We start from the raw sequence: 23,501 nt of genomic DNA on the forward strand, positions 1-23,501 counted from the left end.
AACCTGTGGGGGAGGGTGGACATCAGGCTGTGCTAAAATCAAGGATCAAATAAACTCCTACCTAACTGATCTAAAAACCAGAGCTTGACCAAAACATATACAAGGGGTGGTAACAACCTCTAGCACTAGTGTGTCTATACAGTTTTTTCTCTGTGTGTGGAAATGTAAAGGGCGTCCCAACTTACCTGGTCCTCATGGCTCTCCACACACCTGTTCCACCATGCCACGAACAAACGAAGGAAAACAGAAGAGTGACAGCCTCCAAGTGCTGCTCTTTAAAAGGGTGAGCTCTAGTGCTGATTGGAGCATCTGAATTTGAAGCAGCCAATCAAACCCTACACATATAGATCTCCACTTTAGCTACTTGGAAACACCTGGGGAGATAACAGGGATGAGTTTTTCACAACTGCAAGTGATGCGCGTAACAGTGCCTGATAGCAGATCTCCAGGAACAGACTTTGGCACCATCAGCGGTTCCATTTGCTTCGCCTGGTTCTTCAGGACGTGACCTTCAACTCTCACTGGAGCAGTTTTCAGATCGGACTGGAACGAGTTTCCTCTGCAGGGTCGGGTTCTCCCTCACAGATAAGGCGAGAAGCTCGAGCATGAGGAGGTGTCTCCCTGGTGAGATGTTCCAGAAACAGCCCACCTATAGGAGGTCCTGGGAGAACCTAGAACAAGCCTGACTTGGAAATGCCTTCTACCGTCCCCGTGACCTGATCTGATGAACGGTAAGGGTCGGACGGAATCAACAAATGTCTCCTGTATCATCTTACTGACATATGCAGAGGTACCATAAGGTTCAACAGAACCTCAGAGGTAAAAGTTTATTCACATTTTTACATTTAATACAGGTACATCTCCGAAAATTAGAATTTTTGGAAAAAATCCAATATTTTTGTCAGTCATTTCAGAATGTGAAACCTATATGTTTTATAGATTCATTACACATAGAGTGAAACATTTCAAACATTCATTCCTTGAACTTTGATAATTGTGGCTCATAGATAATGAAGACCCAAAATGCAGAAAATTAAAATATTGTGAAAAACTTCAGTCTTAGAAAGTCATGGTGTCACACCCTAATCAACTAATTAACTCAAAATACCTGCAAAGGTCTCCTAGACCTTTAAATGGTCTCTCAGTCTGGGTCAGACGGCGACACAATCATGGGGAAGACTGCTGACCTGACAGATGTCCAGAAGACGATCATTGACCCTTCACAAGGAGGGAAAGCCATAAAGGTCGTTTCTAAAGAAGCTGATTGTTCACAGAGAGCTGGATCCAAGCATGTTAATGGAAAGTTGAGTGGAAGGAAAAGATCCACCAGCAGAAGGCAGAACCGCAGCCTGGAGAGGACTGACAAGCAACATCCATTCAGGAATCTGGGAGCTTCACAGGGAGTGGACTGAAGCTGGACTCGGCGCATCAAGACCCGCTACACCTAGACGAGTCCTAGACATGGACTACAGATGTCCCATTCCTGCAGTGAAGCCACTCCTGAACCAGAGACAATGACAGAAGCGCCTCACCTGGGCTAAGGAGGAAAAGGACCGGACTGGTTCTCAGATGGAAGCAGATTCTGCATTTCATGTGGAAACCAAGGTCGCAGAGTCTGGAGGAAGAGTGGAGAGGCCCAGAATCCATGTTGCTGGAAGTCCAGAGTGAAGTTTCCAGTCAGGGATGGTTGGGGAGCCATGTTACCTGCTGGTGTTGCTCCACTGGGTTTTCTGAAGGTCTCAGTCCACACAGCATCTAGCAGGACATTTTAGAGCACTTCATGCTTCCTTCTGCTGACAAGCTTTATGGAGATGCAGATTTCATTTCCCAGCAGGACACCTGCCTACACTGCCCAAGGTACCAAAAGCTGCTTCAATGACCACGGTGTTACTGTGCTGGATCGGCCAACAGACCCACCTGAGCTGAACCCCGTAGAGAACCTGTGGGGTGTTGTCAAGAGGAAGATGAGAGAAACCAGACCCAACTATGTAGATGACCTGAAGGCTGCTATCAAAGCAACCTGGGCTTCCATTCCACCTGAGCAGCGCCACACGCTGATGGCTTCCATTGCCGCACCGCATTCATGCAGTAATTCATGCAAAAGGAGCCCAACCAGGTACTGAGTGCATGGAAATGATCATACTGTTCAGAAGCCTGACGTTTCTGTTGTAAATATCCTTTTTTTTGTCATTGATCTTATGTAATATTCTAATTTTCTGAGACTCTGCATTTTGGGTTTTCATGATCTATAAGCCACAATGATCATAATTTCAAGAGATAAATGTTTGAAATGTTTCGCTCTATGTGTAATGAATCTGTAGAATATATGAGTTTCACATTCTGACCCGAGTGATGAAAATAAAAATTTTTTCATAATAATCTAAGATGTACCTGTAAGGTAGTTTCCTGCTGGAGCTGCAGCTGAACTACATTAAATACTGCTTTATCAAAGGAAAATACAGTTACTCTGAAAATAACAAGATGACTTGCAAAGAGAAAAAATATATAGTTTTGTACCAGTGTAGTGACTGTCGCACTATGTTGTCTGTACTGTCACCACATGATGTTCTCCTCTGCAGCCCTCTGTCTTCCTTCTCTCATGATTCATTTCCAATGTGCCCTTTGCAATTAAACCCGGGGGTTCCTCACTTAAAGACAGACAGGCCAGGGGAGGCGGGTGTCAGCCGAGACCATCAGTCATGCATGGTCGCTGCCGTGTGGCTCGGCGGATGTGATAAAAACCAAAGAGCTGCACCACAAACAACTGCTAGCTGCCACACACTCATACAAACACACATAAACAGTCAATTATCAGTGAAATGGCACAACACTCTTTCTGTACACTGTTTCCCTTTCAGCTCCTTCTTTTCACATAGCGTTCCTGTCTCTGTTGTCACCGTCCTCCCCCTCCTCTTCCTCTTCCTCCCTTTCCCTCTCTGCTATCTCTCATCACCATTTTAGCACATTAATTGACTCATTATTCCAATTCGTATCCATGGCGGGGGAAGGGCCCGTTGATTAACGAAGGCCGAGTCCCTGCAGACGAGCTCTGGATAACTGTTGTTTGTTCCGTACAGTTACGGAACTTATTAAAGCAGCGGAAGATCGCTTAAAGGTTAAAAGGTATTGACAGAAAGATGGGAATATACACTCACTTTATCAGGGACACTAGTTTAACTGCTTGTCAACACAAATAGTGGAATAAGCCAATCACATTACAGCAAATTGATGCATTTAGTCAAGTAGATATGATGGAGATGACTTGCTTTAGATCAAACTGAACATCAGATTCAAAGAAAAAGATTTTAGAGACTTTAAAACATGGCATGTTGTTGGTCTGGTTTTACTGGGATTTTCACACACAACCATCTCCAAGGTTTCCAGAGAAGGCCTGAAGAAAACCTCCAGATGTTGATGTCAGAGGAGAATGGGCAGATGATAGAAAGTCCAGTCAGCACTGGTTCCAACCAGAACATCATGTCTGAACACACAACCCGTCCAGCCTGGAAGCAGATGGTCTCCAGCAGCAGAAGACCACAGCGGGTTCCCTCCTGTCAGTAAGAACAGGAAACTGAGGCTACAATTCAACACATTCTGCACACATTACAAAGGAATGGACGATGAAGACGTTACTGGACCACCCTGCAGTCCTGAGCTGAAGAGAAAAAGAATTCTTTATTTACTGCTTCATTGTTTTTCATGTTATGTTCCTTTGAATTATCTAATCTACCTTCAGTGTATTTTGCATTTTAGCACTTTTAAATTAGTTTTATATGTTTGGTTCAGCCATTCAATTTGGCTTTTGTTAACTCAACTTTATTTATAAAGAACTTGAAAATTAATTTGCAGGATGTATGCAAAAAATATCTGGACTGACATATTGTATCATAGAAGAAATAACAGCATTATCATTAATTATTATTATTATCATCATCATCATCATCATCATCATCATCATTATTATTATTATTATTATTATTATTATTATTATTATTATTATTATTATTATTATTATATTAAAAATCAATAATAACAACAATAATAATAACAATAATAATAATAATAATAATAATAATAACATAAAATAAAAATGCCACATCAGAAAGTCAATAAATTCTTGATAAACAGGATTTTGTTATTTCATTCATTCCTTCCTTCATTCATTCATTATCCTAACTGCTTAGTCCGATGAAGGGTAGCGGGGAAGCTGGAGCCTATCCCAGCAGTCTTATGGGAGAGACACAGGCTACACCCTGAACAGCTCGTCGGTCCATCGAAAGGCTGAAAAAGTACAAGTAAAAGTAATTATAAGTGAAATCAAACACGTAGAAGCTTCAGCAGAATGTCATGCAGGAAAACTTTTCATTGTTCAGTGACACATTAAATATTTCCTATCTATTTTCTCAAAGGCCATTAGCTTGCTAACATGCTAGCATGCTAGGTGGCTAATGCAGCACTGTAGATATTACATGAGTTAAAGTAACAACATGTATGATTCTGTTTCATGGATCGGGATTTATAGGGTTAAAAACCTGTTTGGAGGGAAAAAATATTTTTTAAAGTAAATTTATAAAAGTTTTTCTTGCTATCTATCTTGTTCTTTAAAATCACTTGTTAGCCAACATGCTAGCATCACAGCACTCCTAGCGAGGATACAAGGATGTTTAATTAGGCTATAATTGTGACCCCCACCCCCCTTCCTCATGTCATGCTATCATAAGATTTTTAGGCCATATCTTTAACCCCATTGTTTGGCAATGACAGCTCAACACTGAGCCTCCCTGACACGCCCAGTTAGCTACAAGCCCAAAGTTTACCTGACACAGGGTGGCCTACTTATTGTCTCTCACCCCTTTCCTCCTTCTACACCCCCACCCATCACATCCACCTTCATCACAGCCACTCGGTCTCTGCAGCCCCCTTTCCCTTACCCACCATCCTCATCCTCACACATCCTATTTGAGGGAATTAGGAGGGAATCAATCATTTGTCTGGGTCTGCGTCTTGTTCCAGCCGGCCTCAGTTCTCAGCCAGGCAGTCTCTCTTTTATCCCAAGGCGGGTATGATGGTTGGTGTGTGTGTTGGTGGGGGTTGGTTTGGGTGGGGGACCGTCATGTGGTGAGACCAGGAATTCAAAGTGACGCAGGTTGGCGTTCCGGTTGCCGGTACGTTTTTCTGACAAAGTGACTGCATGATTCTTTCATGATTTCCTTTTTCTCTTTTCTTTTTCTGCATCTGTCAATCTCACTTTTATGATGTCCCCTCCACCAACACACTCTTCTGTCCGCTATCTGGGTCTCTATCTGGACTTGCTTTGACATTGTAGACCCCCATGGCGGTGGAAACCTGTCTTCCATGTACTGCAGAAATGCTGAGTCAGCAGATGGTGAAGCTGGTCCATGCCAGGTAGGATAAAAGTTAAGGTAGGACAGGTGGAAGGCGTTGCTGAGGTTGCCCAGGAGTAGGCGTGTCCGAGTTGATTATGTTGAATTGGAAGTAAATGCAGATACTGGTGGAAAAGTAAATAATAAAGTAGCTGGTCCTCCTCACTCTCTGCTGTGCTTCTGCTCAAATCGTTAATAATCTGTGCAATTACAAAGTAAAACTATTCAGCATTTTAATTAAAACTCAGACAGTTTTGCTACAGGATACTAAGCTGTGATAAAAAACATGCAAAGTGAATGAATAGTGTCATAATGGCTAAAATTATTCCATTTTAATCTGAATTGTTCTGATCCACGAGGACCCAGACAAGCGTTTCAGACCAGGTTCCTCCTGCATTCAGTTCCAGGTGAATCAATATATATATATTTTTTAATAAAACCAAAAAAGTCTGAATAGAAAATGTAAAAAAAGTTGTTGTTTTTTTTCTCTGAAGGTTAGAAATGATTGGCAACATGTCCCTAACATGGTACTTCGTTCAGGGCAGTGTTAATATGACATGTAACTTGTAATAAAGCATTAAAATCCCAAGCAATGGATGCAGTTTTAACTGTTTTATTTATCAAATAGCATGACATTTTGTTAAAAGGAGCATACCCTGCACTTATGCATGACAACATACGCTGACAAAGTAAATTTACATGTGATATATATTTAAAGAAGCGGACTTGGAGCAGGAGGAACCAGGTCTGAATCCCTGGACTGGAAGGTGAACCACTAAAGGCTCCTGAACGAGACCCTTAACTTACAAATAATGTTTTCTGGTTACATTTAGTCATTTAGTCCAATTTTATTAAAAGCATCTTACAAGTTGACACAATATTATTGTTTTAGTACAACTAGAAACTCCTGCACGACTTTAAAGTAGTAAAGAACTACGAGCGTTTTAGAGGCGTTGGAAGGGAAATGTACAACCTGAGGAAGTGCCGATGCAGTAACCGACTGGAAATATCTGGAACTGTCTGGATTCACATCCAGCAGCATTAAACACCTCCTCAGCCCTGACTTCCAATGATCCCTCTGAGTCTGTTCATTACTGGATATTTCCTTTCTGACAAGAGGAATTGAGGTTGTAATTGGTCATTTCTGACGCGTTTGAACAAGGTGACCAGTCAATATGGAAAGATAACTGCCACGTCCAAGCAATGAGAGAACCCATTTTGCCTGCTTTGCATTACACAGAAACACCTTCCTGATGGTCTTTTCCAAAGTTCAGCAGGTGCAACTGTGCTAATTAAAGATATAATAAAGCATTACAGTGAATTGTATGAGAGCTTAACAAACCTTACCTCAGGTAATGGACGGAAGTGCTGCCTCATTTTATATCTCAAACAATAAAAAAACAATGTTTTTCAGTGTTGAAATGAAAAATTTAGAAACAACCATTTAGTTAATTAATGGCACATGTCACATTTATGAGTGATTCGATCAACTAATCGACAATTAAATATTGTTTATGCTAACTGTAAAAGGTGAAAAGTACCAATGTGTCTGTTTTAGTAAAAATCCGGAAACTGTTTGTACTGGTATTTTCACACACAACCATCTCTAAGGCAGTGATGTAGTGGTCCAAGACGTGGGTATGCTCTCAAATTTTCAGCCTTTTTAAAAAAAAAAAAAAAAAACCTAACCTAGAAAAACAGTTTCAGGAAAAAGTTGCATGTAAGATTATTCTGTTTAGTTTACCCCAAAACTCCATCAGTATATTTGCTCACATAATTTCTGCTCTCCGGTTTCGGGAGGAAGAGTTATGAAATGACTAAACCAGTACTGGAACACAGACTACCGAGAGACAAGTACATATACATATCTATAAATATATTTCTATTATGTCTATGTTCAGGCTAAAGTTAACACCACGGATGGCTAACTGCACCAGGGTAGCATAGATGACGTAGCTACATGTGTAGGGGTATTTGTAATTGTAAAAGCAGCCTCACAGGGGGTTAGAAGTGGGCAAACTCAATCCTGACTGAAACATAAGTGTCTATAATCCACATACTCGTGTATACCCTGGACTACACAACTGCTCTAAGGTACCAGCTAAGTAGCTAAGAACAGGAAACTGAGGCTACAATTCCCACAGACTCACCAGAACTGGACAATAGAAGATGGAGAAACGTTGCTGGTCTGATGAGTCTCCAGTTCAGCTCCACATTCACATGGTAGGATCAGAATCTGCTGGAAACATCATGACAACATGGATCCATCCTGCCGTCAGGATCAACGCTTCAGGCTGCTGCTGCTGGAATGGTGGGGGGAGGTTTTCTGGTCCCAGTTTGGTCCCATTAGTACCAGTATGACATGGTTTAACCTCCACAGCCTACCTGAGTCCTGCTGCTGACCATGTCCATCCCTTTCTGAGCACAGTGTAGCATCTTCTGATGGAAACTTCCAGCAGGATGATGCACCATGTCACAAAGCTCACATCATCTCCACCATGACGATGAGTTCACTGTCCTCCAACGGCTCCACAGTCACCAGATCTACATCCAGCAGAGCAGCTTTGGGAGGTTCTCATCATGATGTGTGATGCTTCATGTCAACATGGAGAAGATCTCTGAGGAATGTTTCCACCTTGTTGCATCTGTGACACAAAGAATTAAAGCATTTGGAAAGGAAGATGGGGTCCAACCCAGTTCTAACAAGTTTGACTTGATAAAACAACTGTAATTACAGTAAAGAAACAGATCCTTTATATGAAAATGCTGACGTGAAACTTTTGTTCAGCCGAGATGTGGAGCTGTCTGTCATTCATGTCGTGCTACAGCGGGAGGCAAGTTTGGTTTGACAGCAGACATGGAACGTCAGACAGCTGTTGTGTTTTATTATAATTCTCCTTGTTTACTCCAGTTTCATCATCCTCCTCTCAAATAAAAGCTTTCTGTCAGTTTTGGTCAAAATAAAAGCAATATTTCTAAAGTTCTGACATCGTACAGGTGTGATTAGCAGGTGTTCTGTAAGTCTGGTAAAATCTCGTCCCACGAGACTCCAGTTTGAGGAGGATGGAGATATTTCAGTTGAGACTACTCATTAGAAGACACGGACGTCACCCGGAAGCATCTTTACTTGAACTGAACTGGTCACATGACATGTAGAGAACCACTAGACAGGGCCGTAAAATGTTTTTAGTGATATTTGAGAGGTTTTCTGAAATGTAGGCGTTTCCGTCAGCAGTCTTTTATTGTAATATTTTGTGCAGTACAAGGAGGTTTAATAAAACAGTCCTCATGTCAGCGACACCTGCTGTCGAGCAATTACTCCAAACGTCACAATAAAATCTTTGTGTTTTAATTGAAAAAAGCGGAACGTGTCGTGTTGCTTTGTGACACTGTAATGCATGTGCATCACCAAACCTCTTCAGTCTGCAGCGTTGAACTGTGCCACGTCATGCAGAAACCGCTGTACACATGCAGCATTCAGAGCTGCTCGTATTACAGATTGGCTGAGTGTAATTACCCCGGCTGCTAATTGCCCCCGGTGAAAGCCTTCGCCATCATGATCCACAGCCACTTCAGCCTCGCTGATCAGTTATTTTACACTCTTGAATTATTAATATCGGCTTAATTGTCAGTGTTTCTTGTGAAGAGTCAGAGCCTCGCTGACTCTGATGGTGGCGAAAGCTCTGCGGGAGGACGTGGCGTTTATTTTCCTACCGCGCGTGACGTTTCTGAGGTGTTTTTTATTGCAGCTGAACACATAAGTGGAAAGTTCACATGGTTATAATCTGCAGCCAAGACAAGCTGGATGATCAATTATTCAGAGCCATTTTCCTTCGAATCAGTCACTGACACACTGCACGGCCGACAGGCGCTTGTACGGATACTAGGAAAACACCAGGGGGTCCGGGTCCCAACGGAGCTTCAGGTTCAGACACCCGTACTCTTACTTTCAGCTTGTCACTTGAAATCACAGACGACCTTTAATGTTCTGACCCCCCTCCACCTCTTCCAAAGCTAAACTAGATTAGCATGTGTCTCTGAGGAGCGTCTTTACAAGCCGAGAGTCTTTTAAAACACAGCATGTCTTGCAAACGTGCCTTGGTAAAGTCACTGTACCGTTCAGAGTGATTTAGGAAGAACAGGCTGGCGGTGAGGGAAGGAAAGGGGGGTGAAAGATCGAGCCTGGATAATACAGACGTCTCCAAACAGATGTGTAAAATAATGCAACTATTAATATTTCATGATCCAAACTTACAGTGTCTCTTCTGATGGAGAAGCCGAGAGTTTGATGATAATGTAACAATTAATCCTCTAAGAGACGATGAAAATGTCACGTACAATAAGAAAACAAATGCAATCTTTTCCTAGAAAGGCGGTAATCTTGGGGAAAAAAGGCCAATTGCGTGAAAATAAGAGCAAAATAAACCTGAATGCAAATTATTTTCGGTGAATTCTGGTGAAATGTCTCATATAGAAGCTGAAGAGAGGAGAATTATAAGAGATTACCAAATGTTATACTAACCTGCTCAAGAAGCCACTAAAACATCTTTAATCACATCTTTAAGGGCTAAACCAGCCCGCCTTGCCTTCAAGGCTTGATTGGAGCCATCTAACAGGCCTCAGCAGGGACGTCTGAGGCTTTTTCTGATATCCATCCATCCATCCATCCATCTTCTGCCGTTTATCCGGGGTCGGGTCGCGGGGGCAGCAGCCTAAGCAGGGAAGCCCAGACTTCCCTCTCCCCAGCCACATTTGCCAACTCTGCGGGGGGGGATCCCGAGGCGTTCCCAGGCCAGCCGAGAGATATAATCCCTCCAGCGTGTCCTGGGTCTTCCCCGGGGTCTCCTCCCAGAGGGACGTGCCTGGAACACCTCACCAGGGAGGTCCAGGAGGCATCCTGACCAGATGCCCGAGCCACCTCAACTGGCTCCTCTTTATGTGGAGGAGCAGCGGCTCTACTCTGATCTCCTCCTCTGCGCCTAGAAATCCTGTCCATAAAAGTTCTGAACAGAATCGGTGATAAAAGGGCAGCATTGGGGGAGTCCAACCTGCGTCCAACAAATCTGGCAATGTGGACCAAAGTCTAACACTTGTCATACAGGAGCCGGACAGCTCTTACTTTGGGGTCCAGTACCTCATATTCCTGGAGTACCCCCCACAGAGACCCCTGGGCTCCCCACAGTCTTTTGTTCGGGACTGAAACAAATACACATCTCTTTGTCGCGTTCCGCTAATGAAACAACTGGCAGAAACTGTCCGAAGCCGGACTTGTGAAGAAAGAAAACTGGCAAAAAGCCTCCCATTCACCCCATACACAGGAACAGGCCATCTAGCACAGCGGTCATTTTCCTGGTGGCCCCGTGTGTTATGGAGACAACTGTGTTTTCATTGGTCATTGGCCCTGGACCGCCCGCTTCATTTCTAAACTCATTCATGTTTTACTTGACTTCTCTCCTCTTTGACTGGAACAGTCCAACGGCTCTCTGACTTTCCATGGAGATTTCAATCAATGTCCAAGCTGTCCGACCTTCTTCAGTCATTACAAGCATACCAGAATGACGTATAAATAAATGTTGTAGATGGTTTATAACATAATTAACCCTCTAGTTCAGCGATCCTGAGCCCTGGTCCTCAAGCGCCGCCATCCTGCAGGTTTTCCCAGTGTTCCTGTTGAAACACACCGCAATTGAACTCAGACAAGTTCTGCATGTCTTCTGAAAACACATTGATTTGAATCAGGTGTGTTGCAGCAGGGACACATGGAAAGTCTGCAGGACACCGGTCCTCCAGGACCTGGAATGAGGATCCCTGCTCAAGTGTGACAAGCATCAGGCCAGAGAGCAGAAATCTGTTCCCACTTTCCACCACTAGATGGCAGACATGTGAATCGGCCGTCAGCAGTCGGTCCGCTGGTCGGGAGCGGCCGACTGATGATGAAATAACTCGTTTCCATCCAGAATGCTCATCTGTCTCATAAGAGACGTTTTGTGTAGCTGTTAGCGCTGCTTATTTCCCTCATTAAGAGTAATTTCAGAAACTTTTACCATCTGGTTATGTAAAAAAGTACACCATTGTCCCCCCCATGTCGGTCTTTGTCCTCCCATCTTTTATGTTTTCTGTGATTTGCTTGATTGCGTTTTAAACACACAAACTACTGAGCTCCTTGGAGACAGAGACGCCTTGAAAGCCCTTTTCCTCGTCCAGATGTTGGCGACATCTCCGGGGCCACTGAAGCCCCACACAGACGGGATGAGCTGCCCAGGGACGGCAGTCAGATGGGAATTTCATGGGAAATAAGAGCCAGTTTGTGTGCTTTTCTGTGCGGGCTAAAGGGAACAGTGGGGAGGGCGCTTTAATAGACACTGCGAGAGGTGGTGCGATGGCACTGGATCCATGGCAGCTGTTTCCTTCAATGTTTCATGCTCATAGCCACAGCTGCTCTCCAAATGAGAGTTAATATTGCAGGGGGGGCTGTCCACCCTGGGTTGAGCCTTGTCGCATGGTCTGAATGTCAAACTCCACCCAGCAGGGTGACACCGGCTCAAAGGACACGCTGTGTGTATTTTCCCCTCTCTCCTCTGCTGCCCTCTCCTCCATGTTGATGTGTCTTTCTGCCTCATTGGATCTTTTTCTCCCAACTGGACAAGGGTGAAATCTGTATTTTTCATGGCCACAGCGAGCTTTGAATGAAAAATAAATGAGAAAAAAGCCCAAAAGATGCTTCCTTGTGGCCAGAAGAAGTCCTTGTTGGAAGAGGAATTTGACAGTTGTGTGCTTTTGAAGGCTGTCAGATGAAATTAAAACTCTCCACTGAGACTTTATGAATGAAATGTTTTTGTCACAGCTGCACGAAAACATACGCTGTCGCAGCAGTTAGGAGGCTCCACGACGGTTTCTTTTCAGATTGGGCTCATCGTAGAGAGGCTGCTGCTTGTGTGGTGAAAAATATAAACTACGCCGCAGCTTTAGGACGGTTGGGATGGACAACAGATGTGACTTAATGAGAGAATAAAGCAGGAAGCAACTCATCACCAGTGATAACGACACGTCTGAAGGTGAAAAAATCTTTAACGACCCCTTTTCTTCCTCTCTGGTTTCTAAAGAAACATCATAAAATCATCACGAACAAGATGCAAACTGCTGCAGGGAAACCCTGCAGCAGTTCAGATGCAGTCCTTTAGGATAGCAAGCTGAGCGAGGCCTTGATGAGGGTGGGGGGGCTGGACGGCACCCTGGTGGTGGATGGGCCGAGGTCAGGAGACCCTCTGGGCACGGGATGAGGAGGTAGGCTGCATGAAAGATGGTCTGGAATCACAAAGCAGATCCTCCTGAGACCATCTATTTATCCAGGGTAGCGGCCTTTTCTCTCACACTTCACGTTACTTCATTAAGTCCTGTTGATCCTCATAGAGGGAGACTGTGCCTTCATGATGATGTCACATGTCTTCATGATGATGTCACATGTCTTCATGATGATGTCACATGTCTTCATGATGATGTCACATGTCTTCATGATGATGTCACATGTCTTCATGATGATGTCACGTCTTCATGATGATGTCACACGTCTTCATGATGATGTCACATGTCTTCATGATGATGTCACGTCTTCATGATGATGTCACATGTCTTCATGATGATGTCACGTCTTCATGATGATGTCACGTCTTCATGATGATGTCACATGTCTTCATGATGATGTCACATGTCTTCATGATGATGTCACGTCTTCATGATGATGTCACATGTCTTCATGATGATGTCACATGTCTTCCTGATGATGTCACATGTCTTCATGATGATGTCACATGTCTTCATGATGATGTCACATGTCTTCATGATGATGTCACGTCTTCATGATGATGTCACGTCTTCATGATGATGTCACATGTCTTCATGATGAAGTCACGTCTTCATGATGATGTCACACGTCTTCATGATGATGTCACATGTCTTCATGATGATGTCACGTCTTCATGATGATGTCACACGTCTTCATGATGATGTCACGTCTTCATGATGATGTCACATGTCTTCATGATGATGTCACGTCTTCATGATGATGTCACATGTCTTCATGATGATGTCACGTCTTCATGATGATGTCACGTCTTCATGATGATGTCACACGTCTTCATGATGATGTCACGTCTTCATGATGATGTCACATGTCTTCATGATGATGTCACGTCTTCATGATGATGTCACATGTCTTCATGATGATGTCACATGTCTTCATGATGATGTCACGTCTTCATGATGATGTCACACGTCTTCATGATGATGTCACATGTCTTCATGATGATGTCACGTCTTCATGATGATGTCACATGTCTTCATGATGATGTCACGTCTTCATGATGATGTCACGTCTTCATGATGATGTCACATGTCTTCATGATGATGTCACGTCTTCATGATGATGTCACGTCTTCATGATGATGTCACATGTCTTCATGATGATGTCACATGTCTTCATGATGATGTCACATGTCTTCATGATGATGTCACGTCTTCATGATGATGTCACGTCTTCATGATGATGTCACATGTCTTCATGATGAAGTCACGTCTTCATGATGATGTCACACGTCTTCATGATGATGTCACGTCTTCATGATGATGTCACGTCTTCATGATGATGTCACATGTCTTCATGATGATGTCACGTCTTCATGATGATGTCACGTCTTCATGATGATGTCACATGTCTTCATGATGATGTTACATGTCTTCATGATGATGTCACGTCTTCATGATGATGTCACATGTCTTCCTGATGATGTCACATGTCTTCCTGATGATGTCACATGTCTTCCTGATGATGTCACATGTCTTCATGATGATGTCACATGTCTTCATGATGATGTCACGTCTTCATGATGATGTCACATGTCTTCATGATGAAGTCACGTCTTCATGATGATGTCACACGTCTTCATGATGATGTCACATGTCTTCATGATGATGTCACGTCTTCATGATGATGTCACATGTCTTCATGATGATGTCACATCTTCATGATGATGTCACACGTCTTCATGATGATGTCACATGTCTTCATGATGATGTCACATGTCTTCATGATGATGTCACGTCTTCATGATGATGTCACACGTCTTCATGATGATGTCACATGTCTTCATGATGATGTCACATGTCTTCATGATGATGTAACGTCTTCCTGATGATGTCACATGTCTTCATGATGATGTCACATGTCTTCATGATGATGTCACGTCTTCATGATGATGTCACACGTCTTCATGATGATGTCACATGTCTTCATGATGATGTCACGTCTTCATGATGATGTCACATGTCTTCATGATGATGTCACGTCTTCATGATGATGTCACGTCTTCCTGATGATGTCACGTCTTCATGATGATGTCACATGTCTTCCTGATGATGTCACATGTCTTCATGATGATGTCACGTCTTCATGATGATGTCACATGTCTTCATGATGATGTCACGTCTTCATGATGATGTCACATGTCTTCATGATGATGTCACGTCTTCATGATGATGTCACGTCTTCATGATGATGTCACATGTCTTCATGATGATGTCACATGTCTTCATGATGATGTCACGTCTTCATAAAGAAGTCACATGTCTTCATGATGATGTCACGTCTTCCTGATGATGTCACACGTCTTCATGATGATGTCACATGTCTTCCTGATGATGTCACGTCTTCCTGATGATGTCACACGTCTTCATGATGATGTCACATGTCTTCATGATGATGTCACATGTCTTCATGATGATGTAACGTCTTCATGATGATGTCACGTCTTCATGATGATGTCACGTCTTCATGATGATGTCACATGTCTTCCTGATGATGTCACGTCTTCATGATGATGTCACGTCTTCATGATGATGTCACATGTCTTCATGATGTCACGTCTTCATGATGATGTCACATGTCTTCATGATGAAGTCATGTCTTCATGATGATGTCACGTCTTCATAAAGAAGTCACATGTCTTCATGATGATGTCACGTCTTCCTGATGATGTCACACGTCTTCATGATGATGTCACATGTCTTCCTGATGATGTCACGTCTTCCTGATGATGTCACACGTCTTCATGATGATGTCACATGTCTTCATGATGATGTCACATGTCTTCATGATGATGTAACGTCTTCATGATGATGTCACGTCTTCATGATGATGTCACGTCTTCATGATGATGTCACATGTCTTCATGATGTCACGTCTTCATGATGATGTCACATGTCTTCATGATGAAGTCATGTCTTCATGATGATGTCACATGTCGTGGGGGTGAGGGCCTTGCTATCTAGACCTCCGTAAAGATGCATTACACAACTTTCTGCCCTTAAAAGTCCGCCCAGACTTAATTGATGACATAGTAGCTGCATTTCCATTACATTGTTTTGCAAAATAAAAGCCACATTTCCAAGTTGAATGTAACCCGGGTGATGTTAGCGCTTACGGGTCATAGTGCAGAGTGTACTGATCACGTGGGCCTGCTTGACCAGTCGCCTATCTACTGGGATGTGTGAAATGGGGTTTGGTGCCGGCGCTGTTTAGAAGTGCATGGAGAGGCACCTTGAACAGCTGCCGCAGCCCCCACATCCACCGTGGAGGTTTGAGCCTTACGATGTACAACAGGGAATTGGCCAGGTTTACCTGAACAGGTAACCAACTGATGGTGAGCTAAGGCTGTGGACAGCTAGTTCATATTCTCTCCAGTCACGCACACACTCCTCCATTTTAGCCTACGGCTTAAGAACTGTTGCAACGTGCTGAACGGCTGAACTGTTATTTACGCCATCGAGAACACAAACCGTGTCATCAGGATGGACTGTAGCGCTGAGTCATGCTGTGCTGTACAGCCAGTGCAAACAAAATGTGCCAACTGAACGACTATGGTTAATTGTCTTGGTGTTTTACATCTATGAAGTGGGGAATATTCTTTTCCATTGTTTTTCTTTTGTTTATCCTAGGTTGTAAAAACCATCATCTGCAGACTGGAAGGGATGATCGTGGAATGGGTTTGTGTTAGATCTGAAATCTCAGTCAGAAAACAGGAAGAGAAGGAGGACACGTGGAGTCAGAATGTGCTTCGTTGTCAGACTAGATGTTCACAGTTCTCCGCTGGTTGACTGCAGACCAGCTACAAAATCACTGCTTCAAGCTTTAGTTTCATCAGACCTCATGAAAAAAGGTCTTTGGGTGAGATCCTGGACTCCATGTTTTCTCCGCTGGTGCGTGAATGAATAATAAAGGAAGAAAAGCCTGTAACAGAGGAGAGACTCAGTGAATGGATGAATGTCGTGTTTACAGTAAGGACTCAAAAAGAAGAGAAATCATCCATAAAAAGAGTCCATTCACAGTTGTTACAACCAAACACAAAGAGGGATGCTTTGTACAAAGAATGTACGGCTAAAACAAGACTGGAAATCAGGGGGAAAAACGTCTCAGACAAACTGACAAGAAGTCTAGAGGTGGACTGATAAGATGTATAAAACCAGTTCAAACAAATTTACCAGTGACCTAAAATTCCAAGTAATTTATCATCTCTGACTCATAATATTCATACAATACAAATCATACAACACATAATTCATGTAGTCAGTAATTCATAAAAAGTAGCACAAAGTTTCCAGGGGTTGTTTCAGATGAGGAGAGTTCATTTGCACTGCGAGGCACATGCATCATAAAAACAGATAAAGTAAACACACAAACTAAATACCATTTAATCACAACCACTGGAGTTAAACTGCGGAACAACTTAAGTGATGATATGAAGTTATGTCCTCCTCTTATCAAATTTAAAAATATCCTAAAAAAAACATATATCACAAAAATACAGGACAGAATTACTTTGATTTATGTATAATGTATGTATGTGCACTTTTGTCTGTATATGTACGTGCTTTATGTGTGTATATTTATACATGTACATGTATGTATTTATGTATATACATCTACGTACATGTAAATATGATTGTACATGTTATGATGTGGTGGTTTCATTCAGTGCCTTAGTTTCTAGTTTCCTGTTTTATTTTGTAGTTTTTCCTGTTTAGTTCTCTTGGTTCTTGTTTAGCTTCATTGATTTTCTGTTCATTTGTTTCACCTCGTTTTGTCTCCTTGTCTTGTTTTGTTCCAGTGTATTTATACCCCTCTGTTTCAGTTGTGTTTGTTGCCCTTTGTTGTCCTACGTTTGTGCCTGGTAGTTAGTTCTCTGAGCTCCTTGTTTGGATTTAAATAAACCTTCTGGAACCTACACCCCTGCTTCACTCATCTCTGCGTTTGGGTCCACATCTCCACTCCATCATAACAGTACATAACTATATGTATAAGAAATTTATTTTATTTTGTGGAAATTTTCACAAGCTGTTAAAATGTGGAAAATCATTCATTTATTAAGAGAACAACTTTAGACATAGGGCATGTTATGCTATAACGATTTTTTTTCTTCTTTCATTGAGTATCGCTAAGAAAACCGATAAGCATTTATTAGTGCGTTATGTTTTCTTTTTAATAAAAGGGGCAGATATTACAAGAAATTTTCTTTTCTGCTCCTTTTCGAGCATGGTGCTCTTTTGGTTTGTTTGTTTGTTTTTGTACAGTAAAGTCTTGTTTTACCTTTTGAATGACCATGTGAGAAATAAAAATTATTTTTAAAAAAAATTGCTTTATATCTAGAGAATCTGAAGAAATCTCTGTAGGCAGGGAAGATAGGCTGATGGATATTACTGATTGATTCAGATGTGATTCATCCGAAGACCCCAGGCATTCATTACAGTCCATCTCTGGGTCAACTAATCCAACTTAAATCTCCATCATCACAATGACAGGCGAGGAAGAGGAGCAACACATTAACGTAAGAATAATAGCAAGGTTCAAAAACGCGTCAACTTTTACTGGAGTCAAGCTGCTTTTAAAATGGACTCAAGAAAAAATGGACTTTCATAAAAATCTGAATCTACCGGGAAACTCTCCGGTATTTAGTGTTGGTTTACGGACTTGCAGCTTACGTACAGAAATGTCTCCCAATTCTCTGAATCTTTTTATGAACGATTATAGATGATGAAATGATGTATTAACATCCAGGGATTTAAAGGGACAGGTGTGGAACAGGTAAAGGGGCAGAAGGAAAGCAGAAAGGGGAAGCAGAAACCACCAGAGTGGCAGAAGGAATGCGTCCAGCAGGGGTGGGGGGCTCACACGGAGCTCAGCCAGTATCCGAGGACGTGAATCCCGTGGGAGACGTCTGCTAGCCAGACGGCTACAGATCAGAGCGACGCTGGAGTGATTGCTTACTGAACTCTAAGAAACAAGTGTACGGGGATGTTGAGGCGTCTGAGATGGCTGTGCAGGTGGGTTGCTCTTTCTGTGCCGAGAGTTTAGCGCCTCTTTGTTTGGCCGTGCTCGATCCAGGAGTGGATGACAGCGTCGGTTCAGAAGAACCTCATTGCTGCAGCAGATAATCCCTGAACCACCAAGGTCCAGGAGCGTAGACGACTGGATTCTGGGTTTTTACTGGTTGCTTGAACATTTAATGTGACCCACTCAGCCTTTCGGGGATGCTCCTTTTATGCCCAATCATGACACCCACTTGTTTCCAATAAACCTGTTCAGCTGACTGAGTTTCCATAGCATTCCTCACCTCCCCCAGTCTTTTGTTGCCCCAGTTCAGGCTTTTTTTCTTTTTTGCAGAAATCAACTTAAAAAAAGTGAATATTTGCAAAAAAATGACAAAGTTTCAGCAATGGACTGGCGAGCTGTCCAGGGTGTATCCTGCCTTCTGCCCAAAGCCTGCTGGGATAGGCTCCAGCGTCCCCGTGACCCATCACTGGACTAAGCAGTTAGGATGATGAATGAATGAATGACAAAGTTTACCAGTTTTGAACCATAGACTATATATAAAAGATGGGCGGAGCCTCCGTGACGTCACCAATAGGTTTCTGAAGAGCTGAATTGAAGCTCGGTGGGCGGTTCCTACCATCACCATCTTGGCAGCGTCATGCGTGTCGTTTCACCCGGAAAATACAAATATGGGCAAAGAGGTGGAGCTGAGAGGGGGGCTGTGAGCGTCATGGTGGATGATTGACATCTAGCAAACTCTGAGCTTTCTGTAGCTAAGAGCTAACTGAGCTAACCTGGAGATAACATGAGCTAACCAGCTAACGGAGGTAAGCGGGCTAAAGCTAAGTCACGTTGTTAACCGGCTAAAAACCGCGGTTGTTCTACGTTCTTCTGACTTGAAGCGGGAGATCGGGTACCTGTCAATCAAAAGGACACGCACCTAAATATGCCGAACTTCAAGATTAAATTACTTTTAAACGGTGAATCAGAAAAAAATTCACTCCCCCACAGTTGTCATGAAGGTAAACCTGACCTATTAAACCTAAAATGGATTTTTGTTCCAGGCTGTAAACATCTTTATTTCTGCTGTAAACGTGTTTATTTCTGCTGTAAACATGTTTATTTCTGCTGTAAACATGTTTATTTCTGCTGTAAATGTGTTTATTCCTGCTGTAAACATGTTTATTCCTGCTGTAAACGTGTTTATTTTTGCTGTAAACATGTTTATTCCTGCTGTAAACATGTTTATTTCTGCTGTAAACATGTTTATTCCTGCTGTAAACGTGTTTATTTCTGCTGTAAACATGTTTATTCCTGCTGTAAACGTGTTTATTTTTGCTGTAAACATGTTTATTTCTGCTGTAAACATGTTTATTTCTGCTGTAAACATGTTTATTTCTGCTGTAAACATGTTTATTTCTGCTGTAAACATGTTTATTCCTGCTGTAAACATGTTTATTTCTGCTGTAAACATGTTTATTTCTGCTGTAAACATGTTTATTCCTGCTGTAAACATGTTTATTTCTGCTGTAAACATGTTTATTTCTGCTGTAAACGTGTTTATTTTTGCTGTAAACATGTTTATTTCTGCTGTAAACATGTTTATTCCTGCTGTAAACATGTTTATTTCTGCTGTAAACATGTTTATTTCTGCTGTAAACATGTTTATTCCTGCTGTAAACATGTTTATTTCTGCTGTAAACATGTTTATTCCTGCTGTAAACGTGTTTATTTTTGCTGTAAACATGTTTATTTCTGCTGTAAACATGTTTATTCCTGCTGTAAACATGTTTATTTCTGCTGTAAACATGTTTATTCCTGCTGTAAACATGTTTATTCCTGCTGTAAACATGTTTATTTCTGCTGTAAACATGTTTATTTCTGCTGTAAACATGTTTATTCCTGCTGTAAACATGTTTATTTCTGCTGTAAACATGTTTATTCCTGCTGTAAACGTGTTTATTTTTGCTGTAAACATGTTTATTTCTGCTGTAAACATGTTTATTCCTGCTGTAAACATGTTTATTTCTGCTGTAAACATGTTTATTTCTGCTGTAAACATGTTTATTCCTGCTGTAAACATGTTTATTTCTGCTGTAAACATGTTTATTCCTGCTGTAAACGTGTTTATTTTTGCTGTAAACATGTTTATTTCTGCTGTAAACATGTTTATTCCTGCTGTAAACATGTTTATTTCTGCTGTAAACATGTTTATTTCTGCTGTAAACATGTTTATTCCTGCTGTAAACATGTTTATTTCTGCTGTAAACACGTTTATTTCTGCTGTGAAGTTGGTCTTTTTAACATGGGAGTCTATGGGGATTCGCTCTGTTTTGCAGCCCCTAGTGGATGAAGGGGGAACTGCAGTTTTATGCACTTCTGGATCGGCTTCACTTTTAACCGCCGAAGGCTCCGTCCATCTTTCATATCCGGTCTATGGTTTGAACATTAAATATCTTTTCTTTGTAGCGGATTAACTTGAACGAAGTTGAAAAGGATCCACGTGTTCGGTTCCACAGCAATGTTATAAAAGAAGCAGAAATATTTCACATGTCCGTTATTTTTCTGAGAAAACTTTTGAGCATCTTACACAACTTTCCACAAACTAGCAAATTTATTCCTTTTCCCCCAAAAGAATGTGAAAGAAAACAGGGTGGAGGGTAGTCGGTGCGTAAACACAATGAACACACAGCGAGTGTGTTTACTAGCTTAGGACACACAACCTGCACACACTGCAGTAAACCTGCTCCCTCTGCGCTGATCATATCCACAGTGATAGATGTAGGATACCCCTCTACGCTCTGTTGTGTCTCAATGTGACGCCGGGCTCTAGATCCCCGTGGACCGCCACACACACACAGTGGTGGCAGCAGTGAGCATGATTTGAAGTGTCCTGTCTGCAGCGGTGCAGCTGCATAAAGGAAACAGCTGCTGAAATATCACAGGCGGCCCCCCCGTGTCTCCTAGTATCTATCAGACGGACACAGTGGCCAGCTCAGCCTGCAGAGACAGGACACAACAGAGACATGTGCAAGATGGCCGGGGACACACAACTCCTCCGACGTGGCGGCTGCTGGGTGAATGACGAGCACGCCGCTGAGATGTGCTCTTCTTCTGGCTTCATTCCACTCCAGCTGTGTCCTTTCTGCAGGAGCCGACATGCAAGCGGGGAACTCCTGTCTGCAGCCTTTGTTCCCAACGGGAAGACGGTTTCTGCTGCACTGTCGTCCGACTCAACGACGGTTTGACTCGTTGCTACCTCGGACGGTTTTCTGGACTTTTAGTAAAACCTTGGAGCTTGCGTGTTTCATCTGCACTGAAACTTCCAGAGAAGATCAGTGATCGGCCATGTTTCTGCCAGAAACGATAAAACTGTTTACGTTCATCGCAGCACATCTGGATGAAGACTTCAGATTTGCTCCTCCCTGGAACCGGTGGCGGTTTAAGTTCCTAATATTCCCTCTGTTTCATCTCGTCGGGCTTCAGACGTCTGGTTTCCTTAAACGTTTCTGTCCACCGCACCTGTTGCATTCAGGCTCCGCTGGGAAAACTCGCACCGCTGACATTTGCGAGGCAAGAAGAGAAAATGGTAACGGCTTGTAAACGTGGATCAGCCAGATGTTCAAGGTTAATGTGTTACTTGACAGATGCCGTCTTTGGAACACTAAAGCCTCCATTAGCTGTTTTATTTTCTGCTTTTGTTTCTTCATACGAAGGTTTATGCTGCTCATACCAAAGCGTCTCGGCTAACCGGGTCACATTGGCAGAAAACTGGGACTGGATTCACAATTACAGAAGTTTATCTTTAATTATAACTTCCCAAAGGAATCGGTGAAGTAATACAGCTAACAAGCAGAGAAGTAACTTCTTTGTACAAATAAAAAGATAAAATAAATATTTTAAGTCTTTGATTAGGAATGAAAAAATGTCACATCAGCTGTTGGAGCAGAAACATTAGATTATCTGCTTCATATGAAATCAATTGAAACTTCAGTCACGGGATTATTCTGCATGTGTGGCAACAGAATGTTGTCACACATGCAGAAATAATACAGAAATAAAATACAATAAAAACAAAACAGCAAAATATTAAATAATATAAAATAAAATCAAAGCAAAAATTAAATGAAATCAATAAAAAAAGAAAAAAAACATAAAATAAAAAAAATAAATTACATCAAATTTAAAATAAATGAAAATATAAATAAATAAAATATGAAATGAAATGATGTGTATTATTGTTGGATGTGACCTGCGGTTCAGACCTGTCATCCACTGTAAACAAATCATGCTAACTTTATTTTTTAGAGCTCAGTAATAACAACCACAAAGTTCTGTACATCAGAGATAAATCAACTCTGAAATAAAAGAAAACAAAGAAACCAGTAAATAACTAAAAATAACAAGAATCCTACAAAAACAAACAAAAAAGTCCGTTTTAAAAAAACAAAATACAGAGCTGTGTTTCCATCACTCCCAGAGCTGCACAAACCCTAAATATGACAATTAAAAGCTGGTGATGAAGACGTATCACATCCTGAGCGTCACAGCGTGGAGACAGAACGGATGAAACCAGTTCAACAGGAAGTAAAATCCTCCAGCCGGCTTTGAGATGAAACTATCAAAAGCAGAAGTTGAGCTATGAGCAGAAAGAGTCTGAGACGTCCGTATGAAGAAGCCACTGATCAGCTGAGCCGAGCGACCGGGAATGTAGAGTTAACCGAGTCCAACAGGGTCAGAACATTAAAATAAAAGTA

The sequence above is a fragment of the Telmatherina bonti genome (assembly GCF_933228915.1).
Source record: "Telmatherina bonti genome assembly, chromosome: 13".
Taxonomy (NCBI): domain Eukaryota; kingdom Metazoa; phylum Chordata; class Actinopteri; order Atheriniformes; family Telmatherinidae; genus Telmatherina; species Telmatherina bonti.